Source organism: Mus musculus, chromosome 12, assembly GCF_000001635.26.
Source record: "Mus musculus strain C57BL/6J chromosome 12, GRCm38.p6 C57BL/6J".
In the NCBI taxonomy this organism is placed as follows: domain Eukaryota; kingdom Metazoa; phylum Chordata; class Mammalia; order Rodentia; family Muridae; genus Mus; species Mus musculus.
This window is the reverse complement of record NC_000078.6, coordinates 32,142,948-32,157,656: the sequence shown is the minus strand read 5'-3', so window position 1 is coordinate 32,157,656 and position 14,709 is coordinate 32,142,948. Positions and strand designations below refer to the sequence as shown.

Below are 14,709 nucleotides of genomic sequence, written 5' to 3'. Positions count from 1 at the left end.
TTGGGATTTTTATTTCATGAAACTCTGGCATTTTCAGGCATCAGCTGTAGGTCCTGCCATTATTGTCCTCATGTCCAACATCAGTAGAGCAGCTGAAAATCAGGCAAATCGCAAAGGAAAAGAGCGACTTTGTTCTCAGGTATGGAAGGTACCGCCTGACACTGAACAACTCAGGACCCGAGGTGCAGCTAGAACACTGAATGCACAGAAATGGGAATCCGTATCAGCCCAAGCACCACGTAGCCCCAGCTCCTCTATTAAGCTAATCCTTCAAAAGTGTGTGCTCATTTCTGCTTGAAACCATCCCCAACTCGCAGGATTATATAAAGCACTGCTGAAGGTCCCCAACTTTTTCAGAAAAACATCTTTTCCCTTTCAGTACGATTAGAAGACATCTATGTGCCAGGAGTCTTGTGAGATGTTTGGGATTCAGAAATAACAACACACAGTTCCTCAGGATGTGGAGCAATTTAGGTCTCCGGTCTGGATACTTTCATGACTCACTTTTAGGGGAATTCAGTCTTATTTCCTAATTAATCTGGATGAGATGTTACTCGGTGACTAGGAAAGGTCTTCATTCTGTTCTTTCACTCTGAAGGAGATAACAACAAAATCACAAGATGATTACCAATTTTAAGAAGTATGATTAAGGAAATAAACTAGCAATGAGCCCTGTTAGCTGTAAATAGGACAAATGAATGGATGAGGGGAAAGAATTTCAAAGGAATCAAGTGCTGAGTTGAGACCCGAAGAAGAATATTCTCAGGCCACTAATTGTCCACTTGTTCCTAAGGGAAGTGAAATGCATATGGGAAGAGATGGCATTACCCACAGTTTCCAGAGTATGGGCATCAGAAACTGTAAGAAAATTGTGATATGCGCCTTTGATCTCTGAATCTGCTTTCTAATGAGATGTTTTAATCTTCAGATAAATGAAGTCAGTGCCTGGACTATATTATTTATACTAGTATAATCTATTTAAAACAATATTTCTTGTAGTTAGCTGTTTTCTGTTACCAGCCTAAGGGTTACTTCAAAAACAAAACTGTGTTGGGTTACAGAAATCAATTGCAATGAACAATCTGAAAACGATATAAAGAAAACAATTTGATGGGGTTGGAGATTTAGCTCAGTGGTAGAGCACTTGCCTAGCAAGAGCAAGGCCCTGGGTTCAGTCCTCAGCTCTGGGGGAAAAGAAAAGAAAAGAAAAGAAAAGAAAGGAAAGGAAAGGAAAGGAAAGGAAAGGAAAGGAAAGGAAAGGAAAGGAAAGGAAAAGAAAAGAAAAGAAAAGAAAAGAAAAGAAAAGAAAAGAAAAGAAAAGAAGAAAAGGAAAACAATTTGATAATAACATCCCAAAGAATAAAAGAGTAATAATAAGTTTAGGAAGCTGTCTTAGTCAGAGTTTCTACTCCTGCACAAACATCATGACCAAGAAGCAGTTGGGGAGGAAAGGGTTTATTCAGCTTACACTTCCATGCTGCTGTTCATCACCAAAGGAAGTCAGGACTGGAACTCATGCAGGTCAGAAAGCAGGAGCTGATGCAGAGGCCATGGAGGGATGTTCTTTACTGGCTTGCTTCCCCTGGCTTGCTCAGCCTGCTCTCTTATAGACCCCAATATTACCAGCCCAGAGATGGTCCCACCCACAAGGGGCCTTTCCCCCTTGATCACTAATTGAGAAAATGCTTTACAGTTGGATCTCATGGAGGCATTTCCTCAATTGAAGCTCCTTTTTCTGTGATAACTCCAACTGTGTCAAGTTGACACAAAACTAGCCAGTACAGAAGCATAAAGCTTGAACTCTTAAAACCACATAGCAGTGTTGAAAGGAAATTTTAAAAGAACCTAAGTAAGGGAAAAGGCATACACGTTCATAGATAGTACACTCATTGGTTAGCTGTCAGTGGTCCTGAAATAACTCTGCACGTTCAACACACACCTCACAAAAAAGTTCAGTCTGATACCAGCACAGAGAAGCATGAGCCCAAAATCACTTCAATAACTGTGAGGAACAAATTTGGAGGATCCACATTTCTTGACTTTAAAATCTACTACAAAAGTAAATCAGAACCCTGTGGTACTGAAATAAAGATGGGCAGATAAATCAACAGGTTACGATCAAGAGTCTAAGTGATTTCTAGCAAGGGTGCTAAGACAATTATGAGGAGAGAACAGTACTCTCAAAATTGTGCCCAAATAATTGGATATCCACATGGAGATAATGATTGGACCTGTCCCTCAAAAATACACCAAAAATGCAAGTGTGTCAAACCACTAAGTGAAAGAAATAAAAACATAAAGTTCAAAGGAGGAAACATAACTAGAACCTCATGGCCTTACAGCTAGTACAGGCTTTTAACTCTGACAGCAAAAGAGAGAGGAACAAATGTATCAAAAATAGAACATTTGCTTCTAATGACGCCATCAAGACTTAAAGGACAACACAGAGGACAGTGCTTGTTTTAAGTTTTTAAGATTTATTCATTTTTTTCAAGACCAGGTTGGTCTACAGAATAAGTTCCAGGATAGTCAAAACTATACACAGAGAAACTCTGTCTTGAACTCCTGCCCCCTAAAAAAGATTTACACGTTTTACTTTGCATATATTTTGCCTGCATGTTTGTATGTGCACCACATGCAAGTTTAGTACCTGTGAAGGTCAGAAGAGGGTATTGAATCTCCTGGAACTTGAATTATCTTCACAATGGTTGTGAACCATCATGTGGGTGCTAAGAATCAAACCCATGTCCTCAGGAAGAACAAGGGCTCTTAGCCACTGAGCCATATCTCCAGAAAGTAAATATTTTCAAATAGTTGATTTTATAAAGAACTTATATCTAAGACATATGAGGATCTCTCAGAACAATAATAAAGAAATTCAATATTAAAATGGATCTGAACATATAGTTCTCAAAATTATTAAAATATTAAGTAAAATAAAAGATGTGTGACATACTTAGCCATCAGGGAAATGTCAGTCAAACTCTGATAAGTGTCCACTTCATACCTACCAGGAGGGCTGTAACTGAAAGAGCAATGTGTATTCATGAGGATGCGATGAGGCTAGTAGAAATAAAACTCACACTTTGGAAGAGTCTAGCTGGTCCTTAAAAGGTAAAATATCAAGCTATCTTATGATCTAGCCATTGCAATTGTGGATATATAGGAATAGAAATGTATGATGTTATGACTAAGAGTGGCCTCATAAGCTCATATATTGGGATGCTTGGATCCCAGTTGGTAGAGTGTTGGAAAGATTAAGAGGGGTGACTTTGTTGGAGGGGATGTGTTGCTGGGGGTGGGTTTTTGAAGGCCCATGCCAGACACATATTCTCTGTCTCTCTGTGTGTCTTTGTCTCTGTCTGTCTCTTCTCTCTCTCTCCCTGCCCTCCTCTCTACTGTCTGAGGATCATGACGTACAGCTTTCAGTTACTTCTCCAGCACCATGTCTATATGCTGGCCACCATGCTACCTGCTGTGATGATAATAGAATAACCCTCAAAAACTGTAAGCAACACCCCCCGCCCAATTTAATGTTTTCTTTTATAAGAGTTACCTTGGTCTTGGTGTCTGAGGTGGTTTGAATATGTTTTGAATATGGATATGGAATGATAGTACTATGAGGTGTGGTCTTGTTGGAGGAAGTATATCATTGTGGGGGTGGGCTTTGAGACCCTCCTAGCTGCTTGCATAACAGTCTTCTCTAAGTGGGCTTCAGATGTAGAACTCAGGCTCTGCCAGAGTTCTACCTGCCTGGATGCTGCCATGCTCCTGCCTTGATGATAATGGACTGACCCTCTGAACCTGTAAGCCAGTCCCAATTAAATGTTGTCCCTTATAAGAGCTGCCTTGGTCAGGGTATCATCTGTTCACAGCAGTAAAACTCTAACTAAAATAGTGTCTCTTCACAACTAGAAACCCTAAAACAAAAGGAAAACCTATCTTTTATTTCAGAAACAGCAGCATTATTCATGAGAACAAAAGTAATAGAAACCCAAAGGCTTATCAGTTGCTGAGTTACAAAATGTAGCACAGCTTTACAAAGCAGTACTTCACAAATAAAAAGGATGAAGTACCTTGAAAACAGTAAAAGGATATCACCACAACAGACCACTTATTGTGTGATATTATTATTTATATTAATGTTCAGAATTGATACAAGTATGGAGACAGAGGTGCATTAGCAGTTGAATAGACCAGAAGTTGATGGGGACTAGAAAGAAATAGGAATTGACTGATGATGCCAGCTTTGTTTCCAGGAGAGTATAAGTGTTCTACATTCATACCCAAGTACCACTGGAAGACAGCATGTCTCCCAGGAGGGCCGACACACTTGTGAGCACAGGTAAGACCACAACTTCAGTTCAAATTCCTGGCCTAAGAGGGAATCACCCAGAGCCATGAGGACACAGGAACTAAGTAACAGCTGGGGACAGTATCCTTCCAGTTTCCATCTGAACCCCAGAGCTGATCCTGTGCCACAGCTCTCCATACCCAAATTCCTCCCAGAGAGAACTGGTCTCCCAGGAGTACTGACACACAGGCTTGCAGAAGGACAAGCCACAGTCAGAGACAGCAAGATCAGCTAACACCAGAGATAACCAGATGTCGAGAAGCAAGGGCAATGATATAAGCAACAGAAACCAAGTCTACTTGGCATCATCAGAAACCAGTTTACCAACCACAGCAAGCCCTGGATAGCCCAACACACCAGAAAAGCAAGATTCTGATTTAAAATCACATCTCATGATGATGATAGGGGAGAAGACTTTAAGAAGGACATAAATAACTCCCTTAAAGAAATACAGGAAAACACAGGTAAACAACTAGAAGCCCTTAAAGAGGAAACACAAAAATCCCTTAAAGAATTACAGGAAAAAAAAAAACAAACAAACAGGTGAAATAAATGAACAAAACCTTCCAGGATCTAAAAATGGAAATAGAAACAATAAAGAAATTACAAATGGAGACAACCCTGGAGATAGAAACCCTAGGAAAGAAATCTGGAACCACAGATGTGAGCATCAGCAACAGAATACAAGAGATGGAAGAGAGAATCTCAGGTGCAGAAGATTCCATAGAGAACATGGGCACAACAAAGAAAATGCAAAATGCAAAAAGCTCCTAACTCAAAACATCCAGGAAATCCAGGACACAATGAGAAAACCAAACCTAAGGATAATAGTTATAGAAAAGAGTGAAGAGTCCCAACTCAAAGGGCCAGTAAATATCTTCAACAAAATTATAGAAGAAAACTTCCCTAACCTAAAGAAAGAAATGCCTATCAACATACAAGAAGACTACAGAACTCCAAGTAGATTGTACCAGAAAAGAAATTCCTCCCATCACATAATAGTCAAAACACCAAATGCACAAAATAAAGAAAGAATATTAAAAACAGTAAGGGAAAAAGATCAAGTAACATATCAAGGCAGACCTATCAGAAATACACCAGACTTCTCACCAGAGACTATGAAAGTCCTGGGCAGATGTCATATAGACACTAAGAGAACACAAATGCCATCCCAGGCTACTAAACCCAGCAAAACTCTCAATTGCCATAGATAGAGAAACCAAGATATTCCATGACAAAAACAAATTTACACAATATCTTTCCACAAATCCAGCCCTATAAAGAATAATAGATGGAAAACACCAACACAAGAAGGGAAACTACACCCTAGAAAAAGCAAAAAAGTAATCTTCTGTCAACAAACCCAAAAGAAGATAGCCACACAAACATGAAAATAACATCAAAAATATTAGGAAGCAACAATCACTATTCCTTAATAGCTCTTAACATCAATGGATTCACTTCCCCAATAAAAAGACATAAGCCGGGCAGTGGTGGCACACGCCTTTAATCCCAGCACTCGGGAGGCAAAGGCAGGAGGATTTCTGAGTTCAAGGCCAGCCTGGTCTACAAAGTGAGATCCAGGACAGCCAGGACTATACAGAGAATAAATGAATGAATGAATGAATGAATGAATGAATGAATGAATGAATAAATAAATAAATAAATAAATAAATAGATGTAGAATAGCCAGGTGGATACATAAACAGGAAACATGCCTCAGTGTCAAAGACAGACACTACCTCAGAGTAAAGGGCTGGAAAACAATTTTCCAAGCAAATGGTCCCAAGAAGCAAGCTGGAGTAGCCATTCTAATATCGAATAAAATCAAAAGTTATCAAAAAGGATAAGGAAGGACACTTTCATACTCATCAAAGAATAATCTACCAAGAACTCTCAATTCTGAACATCTATGCTCCAAATGCAAGGGCACCCGCACTCATAATAGAAACTTTACTGAAGCTCAAAGCACACATTGCACAAAGCACACAATAATATTGGGAGACTTCAACACCCCACTCTCATCAATGGACTGATCATGGAAACAGAAACTAAACAGAGACACAGTGAAACTAACAGAAGTTATGGACCAAATGTATCTAACAGATATGTATAGAACATTTTATCCTAAACCAAAAGAATGTACCTTCTCCAAAATTGACCATATACTCAGTCACAAAATAGGCCTCAAACGATACAAGAAGATTGAAATAATACCATGCATCCTATCAGATCACCACGGACTAAGGCTGGTCTTCAATAACAACAAAAACAACAGAAAGCCCACATACACATGGAAGCTGAACAACACCCTACTCAATGATAACTTGGTCAAGGAAGAAAGAAAGAAAGAAAGAAAGAAAGAAAGAAAGAAAGAAAGAAAGAAAGAAAGAAAGAAAGAAAGAAAGAAAGAAAGAAAGAGAGAAAGAGAGAGAGAGAGAGAGAGAGAGAGAGAGAGAGAGAGAGAGAGAGGGAGGGAGGGAGGGAGGGAGGGAGGGAGGGAGGGAGGGAGGGAGGGAGGGAGGGAGGGAGGGAGGAAGAAATTAAAGACTTTTTAAAATTTAATGAAAATGGAGGCACAACATACCCAAATTTATGGAGCACAATGAAAGCAGTGCTAAGAGGAAAACTCAGCTTTGAGTGCCTCCAAAAAGAAACTGTAGAAGCATACACTACCAGCTTAACAGCACATCTGAAAGCTATAGAACAGAAAGAAGCAAATACATCCAAGAGGAGTAGACTGCAGGAAATAATCAAACTCAGGGCTGAAACCAACCAAGTAGAAACAAAAAGAACTATTCAAAGAGTTAACAAAACCAGGAGCTGGTTCTTTGAGAAAACAAAGATAGATGAGCCCTTAGCCAGACTAACCAGAGGGCACAGAGACAGAATCCAAATTAACAAAATCAGAAATGAAAAGGGAAATATAACAACAGAAACTGAAGAAATTCAAAAAAACTCATTAGATCCTACTACTACAGAAGCCTATATTCATCAAAACTGGAAAAGCTGGATGAAATGGACAATTTTCTAGACAGATACCAAATACCAAAGTTAAATCAGGATCAGATAAACCATTCAAACAGTCCCATAACCCCTAAAGAAATAGAAGCAGTCATTAAAAGTCTCCTAACCAAAAAAAAAAAAAAAAAAAAAAAAAAAAAAAAAAAAAAAGCCCAGGACCAGATGGGTTTAGTGCAGAACTCTATCAAACCTTCAAAGATAATCTAATACCAATACTCTTCAAACTATTCCACAAAATAGAAACAGAAGGAACACTACCCAGTTCATCCTATGAGCCCACAGACAGTTACACTGCCTATTCTCCCTTGGAGATGGAACAGTTTCTGTCTAATAAGGAACCTGTCATAATTTCCTTTCATAGAGGACTTCATAAGAGATTTTTTCTACTACTATCATGTTTAATGTTCCAAATAGATTTTAAAAACTGGTTGAGTGAATATTACTTTTAGCTTCAGAAGATATCATGTATATTTAAGAGGCATTTAACTATTACAAATTATTTTGATGACTTAAAATATGTCAATACTGAGTTGTATATTTTAAAATAAATTTTATTAGTTTAATAAAAATAAAAAAAACATAAATGTTCTAAATTGATTGTAATGGACACATGTGAATGTCCTAAAATCCTTAGATTTTGAGTGAAAGAATTGTATAGTGAGTCAGTTATATCGTAATACATTTTTTAAAAGACATGGTCTTATTATGTAGCTCTGACTCTGACTGACCTGGAACTGGATAATGGACTAGACTGGCCTTGAAGTCACAGAGACCCACTTACCTCTGCCTCCCAAGTGCTAGGATTAAAGGCACATGCCGCCACACTCAGCCAATTCCTTTTTTCCTTTTTAAAGATGTCAGAAACAACACCAAGAAACATCAAGTTCCCATCTCAATCAGAGGGAGTCACTCGGAATTTAAGCTGATTCATCCATCTTGCCTTTACCATCTCTGTAATGACACTACTTGAAAATCTGTCCTTTGGGGCCCTTACAATAAGACACATTCATAAAGTACTTCAACAAACCATTATAATTCACTCAATTTGCAAATTCACAGTCTTCCATAGAACCAGCTTCTTGTTCAATTTTAGGCTAAGATTAACTGCTCTTGAAGAATAAAGTTTAGTATAGTAATTACTGTGGTTGTTATTTTTCTAAGTATCCTCTTCTATTCTCAAATGGACTCTAATAATAATATGGTGCTTTGGCTCTACTGGCTTCTACTAGTAATAAATAGAAGTCTCACATTTTAATTTAAGGCAAGAATAATTTGGTAACAATATGAGTTAATTACGTTTCTGTCAAATTTTCTAAAATGAGATTATCTGATCCTATTGATTTAATAAATCATATCATGAAATAAATGAGATAATCTTCCAAAGGAAAAGTATTAATCAATAGCAATAGTATTGATTTCAAAATGATATGATACAAGCCTGGGTAGAGGACTCAGCAAGTAAAGTGCTTGCCTGCAAGCTTAAGGTTCTGAGTTCAGATCCCTAGCATCCATGTGAAAAGCCAAGCAGTGGATGTCTGTGGACCCAGAAAGATCCTTAGGGCTTGCTAGCCAGTTCAGTTAGCCAAGGAGGTGAGCTCCAGGTTCAGTGAGAGACCCAGTCTCAAAAAAACCCAGTGAAGAGGCTGCAAAGATGGCTCCACAGTTTAAGAGCAGTCAGTGCGCCTTTAGAGGACCCAGGTTTGTTTCTCAGCACCCGCATGACTGCAACAACCATCTGCAAATCAAGTTCCAGGGGATTCAGTACCCTCTTCTGGCCTCTGCAGGTACTAACACAAGTCATACATAGAAATCTGGGCAAGAGAACAGCCATACCCATAGGAATAAAAACAAACAAACACTTTTTAAAAATAAAGCAGGAAGTGATTGAGAAATATAACCAATGTTATCCTTTGACTTACACACACACACATGAATACATGTGCATGCACATGCCCCTTCATCCACACATGTACACACAACATACATACATACATACATACATACATACATACATACATACATACATACAAATGATACATTAATTTCTATTTTACAGTATTTCCAGACACTAAAGCTCCTTCTCTCTTTCTCATGCTTATTTTTAAGGTCCTTACATGCAATTTCCTACCTTCTCTTTGTCTGACTTCTTGTACTTTATTATTAGCAGATTTTTAAAATAATCAGAGCTTTCTGAAGATCTGAAGCAAATGACTGCAGTATGGCGGGAAGGGACTGACTGAGAGGGCAGATCTGGGGTGGAAGGGTCTATAGTAGAAAAGAATAGAAGGCATGCCTGTCTGTAATCCCAATGCTTAGGAGGTGAAGGCAGGAGGATTATGAGGTTTGAGACTAGCTTGGACTACATAGTAAGACCCTGTTCCAAAAAGCCAAACACAAGCTGGGTGTGGTGGTGCATGCCTATAATTCCAGTACTTGGGAGGTAAAATCGGGAGGATCAGAATTTCAGGATCATCTTTATCGAGAAAGTGAATTGGTGGCCTGCCCTGCCAACAACAGCTAAGGACAGTTGTATGTCTCTCTTTAGTTGGGGTTGTGTTGATAACATTTGTGTCACTGTGACCAAGTGCCTAACAGAAGTAGTTTAAGTGAAAATGGGATTGTTTTAGACTAACGGTTTTTTTGGATTTCCACCCATCCCAGAGGTGAAGTCATGGCAACAGGACAGCTCAACCCAAGGCAACAGGAGCGTATAGCCAGGTCCCTCATATGATGGCTATACCAGGAAGCAATGGAAAGGCCAGAACCAAAGACCTGCTTCCACTGGCCAGATCCTGCCTTCTAAAAGCTCCACAGGTTTCAAAATAAGCCAGAAGCTGAGGGCTAAGCATTCAAAACATAAGCCTGTGGGAGATATTTTAAGATTTAAACCATAAAAGAATTCTATCCTTTTTCCTGTCTTCCACCCAGAATATTTAGATAGTGGTCTGTCCATGGGTTGGAATTTAATATTAAATGGCCTCAGAAAGCTCTTCTAGAAAGTTCGGGCCTGGCTGGCTCTCCATTTCCTAAGACTCAATAATAGATAATGGAGCTATTGCGTGTTATTTTAGTTCAGTAAGAGCTCATCATGTTGAGAGGCTTTCTTTAGAATAGTTCTACTTTGTGCCTCTTTCAGATCTCCGAGCTGATGGGATCCTACTTTCCCTAACATAGAGACATTTTTTTTTCTTTAAAGGAAATTCCATTCTGGCACAGTGATTACTGAACAGCATCTGAAGTGCCGTGGGGGTTAGGGTGATGACTCAGAAACAGCACCCGAGGATCTGAGACACTACTGAGACAAAGGACACAAATGACTTGGAGACAAGACATCGAGAGTATCGTCCATCAGCATCCACAGTTAGATGGTGACTTATCTCCCAAAGCTTGCCTTCTCTGTCTAGTAGTCACTGTAATGACTGCGAATTTTAATAAAATGCAAATATCAACGCCTCCACACATTGTCGGTATGGGTTCCTCCAGTTTCCGGTCTCAGTGAAGAACCCTCTAATGTTCCAGTATTCAAATCTGCTTTCCATGGGTGGAGTGTCCTCTGAGAGCAAGAACAGTGCAAAGCTACAATAAAGAGGAAACTATAAAAAGGAAGCCAGAGACTGGTGATCAAAACTCTTTCCTTAGGGTCTGTCTCTTCCTCCCTCTCCCCCTCCCTCTCTGGAGGCTTCCCCTGCCACCCTGAACCAATAGTTTCTCTCCTTTCCCCAACTCCATCCCTCCTGTGCTTCTCACCCCACCCCCCACGGCATCTTCGACATGAGGCACTGTAAACTGAAATAATCAATCAATGCCTTAGAATGTGTGAGCCCTGTGAGCAAAAGTTCTGTCTGATCTGTTTCTATTCGGAGTCTAGTCTAGAGCCAGCCTGTAGAAACTCTTAGGTGAATGGCCTGTCCCACTTTGGTCACAGCAGGTAGGTACAGTCTTGCTTCCCACTAACCAAATCTTATTTTCTTCCCTCTAACTTTGAGGATCCTTATGTCTAAATCTTGAATCCACTAAGATCTTTCCCAATGCACGCTCCATTTTATCATTCTAGTCTGTTCGTCCTGTCCAGTCTTCTCTCTCCTTGTTTCTGTCGTATTGTTCGTCGGTGTTCACTGTCATTTGTTTCATTCCCTCAACACAGTATTGGTTTCATCAGAGTTGGTCATGTATTGTAACACCCATACCTAATACAATGAATACACATTCTTTTAAAGGTTGAAAGAATGTTCTGGAAGGCTTTGCATTTTTTTTATTAATTTCCATTTGATTGTCCATTATTCAATGCCTGGGGTCAAACTAAATGAAAGATACCCTAGCAGCAACCACACAGTTCTGCCTGTCATGTCTATATCCATATCAGAATTCTTCCTGCTCTCCTTTCCCCACAATGAGACCCGTTCTCCAAATACCCCAGCTCAGGGGTCGTTCTATGGGTAGCCAGGTTTGTCCTGTGAACCATGGCTGAACATTTGAACTAGCAGGGGAAATTTTCTTTGAGGGGTTTTAGAAGATGCTTTCAAGTAAGGACCCTCTTCCCGTGATCTGTGCTTGGATCTGATGGGAAGGGCTTTGGTCATTTCAACTGACAGCCATTCATTCTCTTATGAAGACCTGCCGTCTGAGCAATTCACCTTCAGCCTTCAGAAGACAGAGGAATACTTATGCTCTCCAGGACAGACTCTCCTGTAGTCCTCCTGGTATGCTCTCATATTTGAACCTTTACATTCTTACACTTATTTTGCCTTTATTAAAGTTAATATTTTTTACTTCTAGTAGTTCTTTGTATTGTCAATGCAAGTGTCTCCAGAGCCTTTAGCCCATTTTACATGGACCTGTGGCAGTACAGTTATCTCTATCTGGCATACAGTAGGTGCTTAATGTTCCCTTTTCTTTTCCTTTCTTTCTTTCTCTCTCTCTCTCTTTCTTTCTTTCTTTCTTTCTTTCTTTCTTTCTTTTTCTTCCTTCCTTTCTCCCTTTCCTCCCTCCCTCCTCCCCTTCTTTCTCTCTTTCTCTCTCTCTCTCTTTCTTTCTTTCTTTCTTTCTTTCTTTCCTTCCTTCCTTCCTTCCTTCCTTCCTTCTTTTTCTTTCCTTCTTTCTTCCCTTTTTAAGAGAAGGTTTGTCTAGGTGTCCCTGACTATTCTGGAACTCTCTCTGTTGACCAGGCTGGCCTGGAACTCAAAGACTTGCCTGCCTTTGTCCCCCAAGTTCTGGGATTAAAGGCATGTGCCACCAACCCACCTGGAAGTCCTTGGTATACTAGTTCTGTGATGCACTGGTAAATGTTTGTTTTATGAGTAATATTGACAAACATGTATGATTTTTGTCACTAATGCATTCTTATCTGAGTGATGAAAATTACCAGTAAGTTACAAAGCTCTTCGTTTGAGTTTATTATTTTAATGGGTTCTCTTTTTCTAGGTGCCTTTTAAATGACTTTTCCTCTCTGTTTTGTCGGTTCCCTGAGAGTTCTCCTTGCAGGTATGCCAGCGTCTCTGTCATGGTCTGTGGAGTGCCTTTGTGGGCGTCAGCAGTTGCACTTGCAGAGTCCAACCCCCAGGGGTCAGAGTTAACAAACTAGAAGTGGCTTGGACGAGTTGGCACCCACTCCCCAGCCCTCAGCTCTCTTTCTTGGAGGAGCAAGCAGTCTCTTCCCATCCAGGAGAGAATGTGGCTTTTCCTCTTTACCTAGTGATGTAAAAATGGCTCTGGATGGCCAAATTAGAAGGTAATGCTGAGCTTCTGGTGAGCCAGTTGTAGAGCCTTTTGTACAGGAGACTGCTCCTGGCTTGACAGTTTTGACATTATCTGTTTAAAGACCTTCCTAATCCTATAGCAAGAAAGTTCTTTGCTGATGTTCTAGCTTAGACCAAGCAGGTCCTATGTTCACAATCCTAATGTGCATTGCTATAGAACTAAATCATTCTTTTTTTTTTTTAAAAAAACTGATCAAACTCTCTTCAGAAAATCAATTTTTACAGAAGTACATTTGTATCTGATTTCAGCTCAGAATTATAGTAAAGGCCAAAATAATACATAATAAGATCTAATTATTGCTGGGGAATGGCTCAGTGGGTAAAGTGCTTACCGTGAAAACATAAAGACTGAGTTCAGGCCCAGAATAAGTGCAAGGTGGGGTAGCACATACTTGCAATTTCGGCATGGTGGGAGGCAGAGGCAGGTGTTTCCTATGGGTCTGGTGGCCAATCAGTCTAACTGAAACAGTTAACTTCGTGAGAGCCTGTCTCAAAAAAAAAAAGGTGCAGACTTTTAGATGTTAATTTCTTCCACATGTGTCACATAAGATATCTCACGCCCTTCCCTGTATTCACACAGGCGCGCACTCACATTTGTCTGTGTGTGTGTGCATATGTGTGTGTATGTGCATGTGTGTGTCCAAACACACAAATGCTTACAGTATTAAATGTCCAAATTAATATCATCTCCCACATCCTCAGAAGAACTTTCCTATTAGAAAGTTATTTCTTCAGATTGGAGTGAATATTACCTCCTTAAGGAACAAACAAATGTCTCAGAGTTTTCTATAATCCAATTGGCTTCAGTTTTACCCGGCGGAAGGACATATACAAAAGCAAAAGCCACCACTATGGTAATGGACAATCATGAAGACTAGAGGAATTCCAACTCCCAGCAATCCCTCTGTCAGCCTAGCACAGCTTCCACCATGCAGATCATTCATCTAAGCCCTCCGCAGTCTATTCTGAAGACATAACTTCCTAAAACTCTCCTTCTGAAATCTTACTGCCATTGCATTCTTCAAGATAACAAACAATGCTTGACATTATTCTCAGCCAACTCAAAGGAAGTGCCTACCTTCCCTTGTTAGAGACGTGGAGTCCTTGTGCTTACAGATAAGCACTAGGGGACCCTGGAGGGGACCCTGGAGTGATAAGCACACAGGGTTGTTCCTTCAAAGGAAGGATGCATAACCTGATATCATCCAGAAGGCTGGGAGCAGAGGTGGTGAATAGGCTGGAGATGTTGGTGCTATCTGTGTGGCCAGATCACACAGACTCCCAACCAACAGCGGCTACTGAATACTGTTAAATGGAACCAAACTGCCTTCCTGCCTTCCGTGGATGTCTTGTAGACACAAACCATCCCGAATCCCCTCCATTCCCTCCACCCCCTCCACTCCACGCCTACACTCTTTTCCTTCTGCACAGTGGGAGACTTCACTCTTCTAAGCACACAGCTTCTCGGACGTCCTCTAGGGCAAGCTGTTCTGTATTTTGGAGGGCTGGTATTATAGGAGGGCAGAATTCTTCCGTCCCTCTTTCCAAGTCATTAACTAATCCTCCCCTTAGTCC

General features: G+C 40.2%; 1 long non-coding RNA gene across 1 annotated transcript; it reads right to left on the bottom strand.

The window, feature by feature from the left end:
• Positions 1-439: 439 nt before the first annotated feature.
• Positions 440-14,290, bottom strand: Gm40374. The gene is made up of 3 exons (XR_872664.1): positions 14,213-14,290; positions 13,467-13,619; positions 440-592 (listed from the first exon to the last, which is right to left on the bottom strand). It is a non-coding gene; the product is annotated as a predicted gene, 40374 (long non-coding RNA).
• Between the last annotated feature and the right edge of the window lie 419 nt (positions 14,291-14,709).